Source organism: Carettochelys insculpta, chromosome 4, assembly GCF_033958435.1.
Source record: "Carettochelys insculpta isolate YL-2023 chromosome 4, ASM3395843v1, whole genome shotgun sequence".
NCBI lineage: Eukaryota > Metazoa > Chordata > Testudines > Carettochelyidae > Carettochelys > Carettochelys insculpta.
The window spans coordinates 27240713-27248355 of NC_134140.1; the positions used below are offsets into that span (position 1 = coordinate 27240713).

Consider the following 7643-nt stretch of genomic DNA (forward strand, 5'->3'; position numbering starts at 1 on the left):
GGACCGGCAGTCCCTTTGCAACGGGCAGCCAGAATGGCTGACAGATGCCCCAAAGATCCACCTGAGTCTTTAACTGCTAGGACAGGCAGGCTCTTTGCAGTGGGCAGCCAGTGTTGCTGACGGGTGCCCCAAATGTTGGTGCAGACAGCTTATTCCACCTGAGTCTTTAACTGCTAGGACAGACTGTCCCTTCGCAGTGGGCAGCCAGGGAGGCTGATGGGTGCCCCAGGAGTCTGTGCTGTGGAGGCGACATGGCTCAGGGCTCAGCTTTTACTGCACCTTACCACTGACCAGGCTGATATAGCCAAACGGCTAAGGTTCTTTGTTTGTGTTCTGCCGAGTTACAGTAACTGGAAGGAGTCAGGCTGAAAGCTTAAATGGTTGCTATTTATTAAAAGCAGAAACAAGAATCTTAATGCTTAGAAGGTTATTGCTCTATCTTCTTAACTGCTAGTAGGGTGATACATATGACATGCCAATTAGATTACAAGTGAGAAGTTCCCCACATGAGGACCAGACGCCTCAGCCTAAAGAGCTCTTACTATTAAATGTGCACAAAATATACTGCAGGTATAATTCTCACCCCTGCGTCCTTCGACTCCCGGCGTAGCCAACGTCATTCACTGAATCCCTCGGGAAGAACAATGCAAGGAGGGCGTCCCCTGGGTCCTCGGGAGGCAGAGACCTTACCCGACCGGCAGGTATAGGTAATTGGAGCTCAGTTAGAGTGGTCTGCCGGACCCTTCCTTATACCCCTTGGGTCACACACATTCTTCTTTATCTAAAGGTACCAATTATGCTGGTTCATCTTTCTGACACCAGTTCTTACAAGGCAGTTGCAATTTAATTTATACTTGTAAGATAGAGATAACTAAATCATTAAAACAGGACATTCTTTTCATATGGGCGGGAGGTTCCTCTTCTGGGACTAAGTGTGGGTGTATCAATTATCAGTACCAGCCAAGGGCAGTTTGAGGCCCTGTGGTCATTGGCTGGACCGTTAGCTCTCTTATCTGCGCTCCTCAGTCCAGGGCCATGCTGAGACAGCACATCTGTGTTTTCAAGCATTCCAAGACTGTACTGCCTCCCTATGCCTGGTGCTCAGAGGCACCCAAAAGGGGCAAGGTGGAGCAGAGCAGGGGGACTCCGTCTGGCTACAGCTCCCTACTCTGACCTTAACTTCGAAGTAAAGGAGAGGTGAGTAGATTCTCTGCTGGCTACTTCGATATAATGCCTAACTGCGAAGTTAACTCTGAAGTTAGTTCCTAACGTAGATGCACACAAAGAGAAGGTAAAGGAATTACAGTCACTGTTTATAAGTAAGTACCTATACTGGGAACACACATTTGAAAATACAGAGTTTATAAATCTGGCAAATACAGGCATAACAATATCCAGAGGCTGGAAGTTGAAACTAGAGCAATGTAGACTGGAACTTGTGTAATATTTCACAGAGAGGGTAATTAACCATTGGAACACCTTAATTACCTTTGTGGTGGACTCAGCATTACCTGAAATTTAAGACCTGTTCTAGTTCAAAAAGTAGGTATTAAATCAGAGAACCCCTATGGGTTGGGTGTGATGCTGGCAGACTAGACGCTTGCTCTTCCCAAGGCTCTAAGTCCTTAGCCAAGCACTGACAAATTCACTCTTGCAAACCAATCTGTTTTATCTGTGCTAGTATGGTTAAAATGGGTATTGAATTTTCAACAATGTACTTAGTGTTCACGCATTATGAAAATCTTGTATGTCGCTGGATGCCTTAATTTCACTTCTTTGTCACTTGCTAAAGGCAACAGTTAACTGCTTGCTTTGCAACTAGAAAAGTGTTTGCTCTGAAACTGAAACCAGTCAGGAGGGATCATCTCCTGCACATCAAGAAGGTTTAGGAAAACTAAATGGCAATCGTGGGACAAGACTTTTATTGCCCCTAGCGTCCATGAAGAGGCTACTTGTAAAGGTGCTTCTCCCCTCATCTTGAATTTTGGAGGAAATAAAATTTGCTGTTTGAACTCTCACAAGACTGGGGCTATGAAACAGAAGCAGCGATCCCCAGGGCCAGCCTGGATTAGCACAAAAAGACAATAAGAGTTGATATTACTACAACTCCCTCAACTCTTGAAAATTATTTTTGAATAGTTACAGAGAGGAAGCTGTGCTAGTCTATACGCTATCAAAACAAAAAGCAGTCAAGTAGCACTTTAAAGACTAGCAAAATAGTTTATTAGGTGAGCTTTCGTGGGACAGACCCACTTCTTCAGACCATAGCCAGACCAGAACAGAGACAATATTTAAGGTGCAGAGAACCAAAAACAGTAAGCAAGGAGGACAAACCAGAAAAAGATAATCAAGGTGAGCAAATCAGAGTGTGGAGGGGTGGGGAGTCAAGAACTGATTTGTGGATCTGGAGTGTTTTGATGTCTGTTTTGTTCCCACTAACCCTTTGTCTAAGGGAGTTAGAAGTCTGTCCAATATACAAAGCATCTGGGCATTGTTGGCACATGATGGCATATATGATGTTAGTAGGAGCATGAGACAGTGTCCGTGATTCTGTGAGTGTCCTGGTTAGGTCCAGTGATGGTATTTCCAGAGAAGATATGTAGACAAAGCTGGCAGTGAGATTTGTTGCAGGGAAAGGTTCCAGGACTGATATTCCTGGGGTATAGACTGTGGCTGTTAGTGAGGATCCTCATAAGGTTGGGAGGTTGTCTGTAGGAGAGAACAGGCATGTCACCCAGGGCCTTCTGGAGTGTGGCATCATGGTTAAGGATAGGTCGTAGGTCTCCAATAATTTGTTGCAGTCATCTGAGTTGGGGGCTGTAGGTGATGACCAGTTGTGTTCTGTTCTTGGCTTATCTTGCAGTAGCTGGTCTCTGTGTATTTGTCTGGCCCTATCAATTTGTTTTTTTACTTCTCCTGGTGGGTAATTCAGGTTTATGAATATTTGGTAAAGATCTTGTAGTTTTCGGTCTCTGTCAGTTGGATCAGAGCAAATGTGATTGTATCTAAGAGCTTGACTGTAAACAATGGATCTAGTTGTGTGCAGGATGGAAGCTAGACGGGTGTAGATAAGTATAGCGATCAGTAGGTTTTCGGTACAGTGTGGAATCATTGTTCCACGACTGCCATAAATATATTGGCATATTGTGGGGCCATGTGGGTGCCCATAGCAGTTCCACTAATCTGGAGGTATAAATTGTCCCCAAATCGGAAATGATTGTGTGTGAGAACAAACTTACAGAGGGCAGACGCCAGATTAGCTGTGGTGGCATCAGGGATGGTATTCCTGATTGCATGTAATCTGTCTTTATGTGGAATATTAGTGTACAGAGCCTATACATTGATTAACAATGATTCCTCAGCTCTCATCCCCTATTACCCCTCCTCTACTTAAGATACATTGATGACATCTTTATGATTTGGACCCATGGTACAGAGACTTTAACAATCTACACCCCACCATCAACTTATGCCTTGATTACAACATGCAAGAGATACATTTCCTGGGCACTGCAGTACTAATCAAGGATGGCCTGATCAGTACCAAACTGTACTGAAAACCTACTGATCGCTCTCCTTATCTACACCCTTCTAGCTTCCATCCTGCACGCATGACTAGATCCATTGTTTACACTCAAGTTACACACACACACACCTCCTAGAACTGGAAGGGACTTCAGGAGCTCATTTAGTCCAGTCCCCTGCCCTCTTGGCATGGCCAAGCACCATCCCTGACATCTATTTGCCCCAATTTCTAAATGGTCTTCTCAAGGATTGAACTCTCAATGCTGGGTTTAGCAAGCCAACATTCAAACCACTGAGCTATCTCTGCCACTTTAAATATCTCCAGCAATGGAGATTGCACAACCTCCCTTGGCAATTTATTCCACTGTTTGACCACCCTGACAGTTTAGAACTTCTTCCTAATGTCCAACCTAAACCTCCCTTGAAACCAGCTCCCAACCAAATGAAGGACATCATTGCATTGGCTGGGAATTGAACCCACGTCAACTGCTTGGAAGGCAGCTATGCTCACCACTATACCACCAATGCTGGCAGTAGGCTTTGTTGAAGGAAAGGTTCCAGGACTGGTATTCCTGGGGTATAGACTGTGGCTGTTCATGAGGATGCTCATAAGGTTGGGAGGTTGTCTGTAGGAGAGAACAGGCATGTCATCTAGGGCTTTCTGGAGTGTGGCATCCTGATTAAGGGTAGGTTGTAGGTCTTTAATAATTCATTGCAATGGTCTGAGTTGGGGGCTGTAGGTGATGACCAGTGGTGTTCTGTTCTTGGCTTTTTTGGGCCTATCTTAGAGTAGCTGGTCTCTGGGTATTCATCTGGCCCTAACGATTTGTTTTTTTACTTCTCCTGGTGGGTAATTCAGGTTTATGAATATTTGGTAAAGATCTTGTAGTTTTTGGTCTCTGTCAGTTGGATCAGAGCAAATGCGATTGTATCTAAGAACTTGTATATTGGACAGACTTCTAACTCCCTTAGACAAAGGCTTAGTGGGAACAAAACAAACATCAAAACACTTCAGATCCACAAATCAGTTCGTCAACATTTTAATGGAATGGGACATTCTATTAATGACCTAAAGGTATGTGTGTTACTGAAAAAGAATTTTCACACTGTTCTTCAAAGGGAAGCAGCGGAGCTGGCTTTTATATTCAAATTTGGCACATTAACACATGGTTTAAACCAGGATGGGAACTTTCTGAGTCACTATAGGGGCTCGTCTGCATACTTGGCTTAATCTAATTCTTGATCTCCCCCCGCCACCCCTGCACTCTCTGATTTGCTCACCTCGATTATCTTTTTCTGATTTGTCCTCCTTGCTTACTGTTTTTGGTTCTCTGTGCCTTAAATATTGAGTCTGTTCTGGTCTGGCTATGGTCTGAAGAAGTGGGTCTGTCCCACGAAAGCTCACCTAATAAACTATTTTGCTAGTCGTTAAAGTGCTACTTGACTGCTTTTTGTTTTGAAACTCATTTTTGTGTAACATTCTTGCTTGCTTTAACATTGTAATAGCTCTCTCACTTATCTTGTAAATCCTATCGCAGATCAAAGACAACTGTTGTAGCCAATCCTATAGTAAACTATTTAAAGTGCAAACTGACCTGGAGTAAATGACTGTTTGTTTGAGACTGAGAATAATGTGAATATTTTGTGATCTTGGGCATAAAGCAATCATCTATCCCCACATTTACCTCACCTGGATGTCAGGGTCATCTAGAATGTCCAAGCAATGGTCTGACTCCATGGTAAGAATATTCTAGTGTTTCAGGAGCTCGGTCCCATTGCTGAGTTGTGCCTTGCTTCTTGACAGTTTGCTTTGAGGTTTGCACTCGTGGGTATGGGTAACTCCAGACAGTGTGATTCTATGGATCGAAATGGTCCTAATGAGCAGCTTTTACAGGGTGCATCCCTGATGCAAGGGAAAGAAATGGTTGTGAAGTTGGAGAATGGACTAAGCCAGCTACATCCTACAAGTCTTAGATGGGGAAGAGGGGTTGGGATGCCTTCAGGAAGTATAGATACACCAGACCCCCTGATATGTGGAAAACAGTTAGGTACCTGGTAAAGGTAATCTTGTCAGAAAACCTATTCTGGTCAGTCCAAATTTTGACCACCTGTGAACTGGGTGTAGATGCTTCAGATGTTGGTTTAGGTTAAGCTTTGCTTCAGACAGGAGGAAATAACAAGAAACACCCTAATCATGGCATGTAAATCTCAAAGCCTACTGAAGGCTGCACAAATGAAAACTGATGGCTTTCAGGGCCACCAAGGAAAATGTACTTCTACCAGAAAGTTGTAATTATTTATTATATATAGTGTTTTAGGTGTATTTTTTTAATCAGGGCTTGTTTGAATATAATACAAGGATTTAAACTGAGATTTAATGCTTAATAGGGATTTTATTGTTTTATAATTTTATTAATACTTCATAAAATTTGATGTGTAAAATTATTTGCCCATATATAATAATTTTTAACTTAAATATAAATTTAAGGTACTGCGCACCACCGGTGGCTCCCAGCTCCAGGGCTGCTGGGTTTCCCCCTGCCCCAGCTGGGTCCCCGAGGGTGAAGCTGCTGACAGGATACTGCACTCGAGCTGGCTCCCATCGCTGGGTCCGTAAAATAATTCAATGGGGCTGCATGTTTGACATGCTTGCATAGTTTCTTAAGTAAAAAAAAAATCTTGACAGCCTCCAGCTAGAATTATTTTGTCATAGCCAAAATTGTTACTGAGCAACCAAACAATTAAAGCCCTATCTCTCTAACAGAAAATTCAGAGTTCTAAATGACCACTCTCCATTCATTTTATTGTATGGAAAACAGTGCGCCAACGCTAAGCTGCAGCAGTGGAGCAAGACTCCAAGAATACAACATGGCAGTTTTGCACATTAAAAGGAAAGAAAACAAAGTAGCAGATGCTCTGCCCATGGAAAGCAGGTTCTTACCCACTGTAAATAGTTCAGGGGCTGCCCCTACTGCAGCATTTTAAGAGGGGTGAACTTGGGATGCTCTTAGTGCTCACTGGCAGAGGGCCCACAATACTGTAACTCAGATCAGGCTTACACTTCTTGCTTATTCACACTCTGACCAACATAAATTACACTGACATAAGTGGTTGTGTAGATATAGCCTTAGGCAGTCTTCACTTAGGGGCCACAGGGAACAGCACCCAGTGCAAGTGGGCTCCTCTTGATCTGAAGGGCAGGACCTGCGACTAACTTCCTCTAAGTGAGAAACGTTTTTAGGCAAATCCAGAGCCAATTTTTTTTTAATCATTGGAAAATATTTTGTTACCATAGCCGTCTTTTTTCTCTTGCTTAGTATCACTTAAATCTATTTTGTTAACAAGCTTATTTTATTACAAAAGCCATCTCAGTGCTGTCCATTAAGATGAAATGTGAGTCGTCAGTTAACCTAATAGACTGGTGTGCGTTCTGTCTCTTTGGAGGCAGAGAATTTAATTTCTGTGAGAGGGACTGGAAACCGAGAGAAGATGTCTTTAGGGAACTTGGAAAGTGGGTTTCACTGATTGTTACTGGCAAGGCAGACATGCTGCCGTGTTAGGGAGCTGACACACAACACAGCACAAGAAAAACTCCTACTTTCTGAGGCAGAGATGTGACACCGCAGTTTACAGTTCTGGGTGTCCTGAGCTGCGTGTCACAGCATATAGTCTCCTCTATTGTGTTTAGATCTTCTTAAAATGTTCTTAATTTTAAGTGCCTAATACTTGGCTGTATCGGGACTCTCTGGTCACCATCTTAGCTCTTGGCAGTAATGGAATTGCAGCGTCTGTAGCTAAATCAGACTGGCTGAAGTAATCACAGTTGATATACAGGGAATTGCATCTAGAGTCTGATCTGAATGGGGAAAGTGTCTGGTGATACCCTGAGAGAGGTGATAGCCTGAGGCTATTTGTTGTGCTCTCAGGGGGTTGAGCTCAAGAAGGGGTTAGGCAGGGTCAGAGGTGCAGTTAGACATTAACTGCCAGTCATCTATCTCATGGCTGTCCATCTTTCAGTGTAACTGAATTCATAATAGAGCTCTCATTCTTTTTATATTTTACCTGGGCCTGTTCAGGGAGTTACAACTCATCTCTGCCCTGTTCTCTGGAGGAGCATC

At 43.3% G+C, this 7643-nt stretch overlaps 1 non-coding gene across 1 annotated transcript; it reads right to left on the reverse strand.

Moving 5' to 3' along the window:
- Nucleotides 1-3981: 3981 nt before the first annotated feature.
- TRNAG-UCC (transfer RNA glycine (anticodon UCC)) lies at nt 3982-4053 on the reverse strand. The gene has a single exon. It is a non-coding gene; the product is annotated as a tRNA-Gly (tRNA).
- Between the last annotated feature and the right edge of the window lie 3590 nt (nt 4054-7643).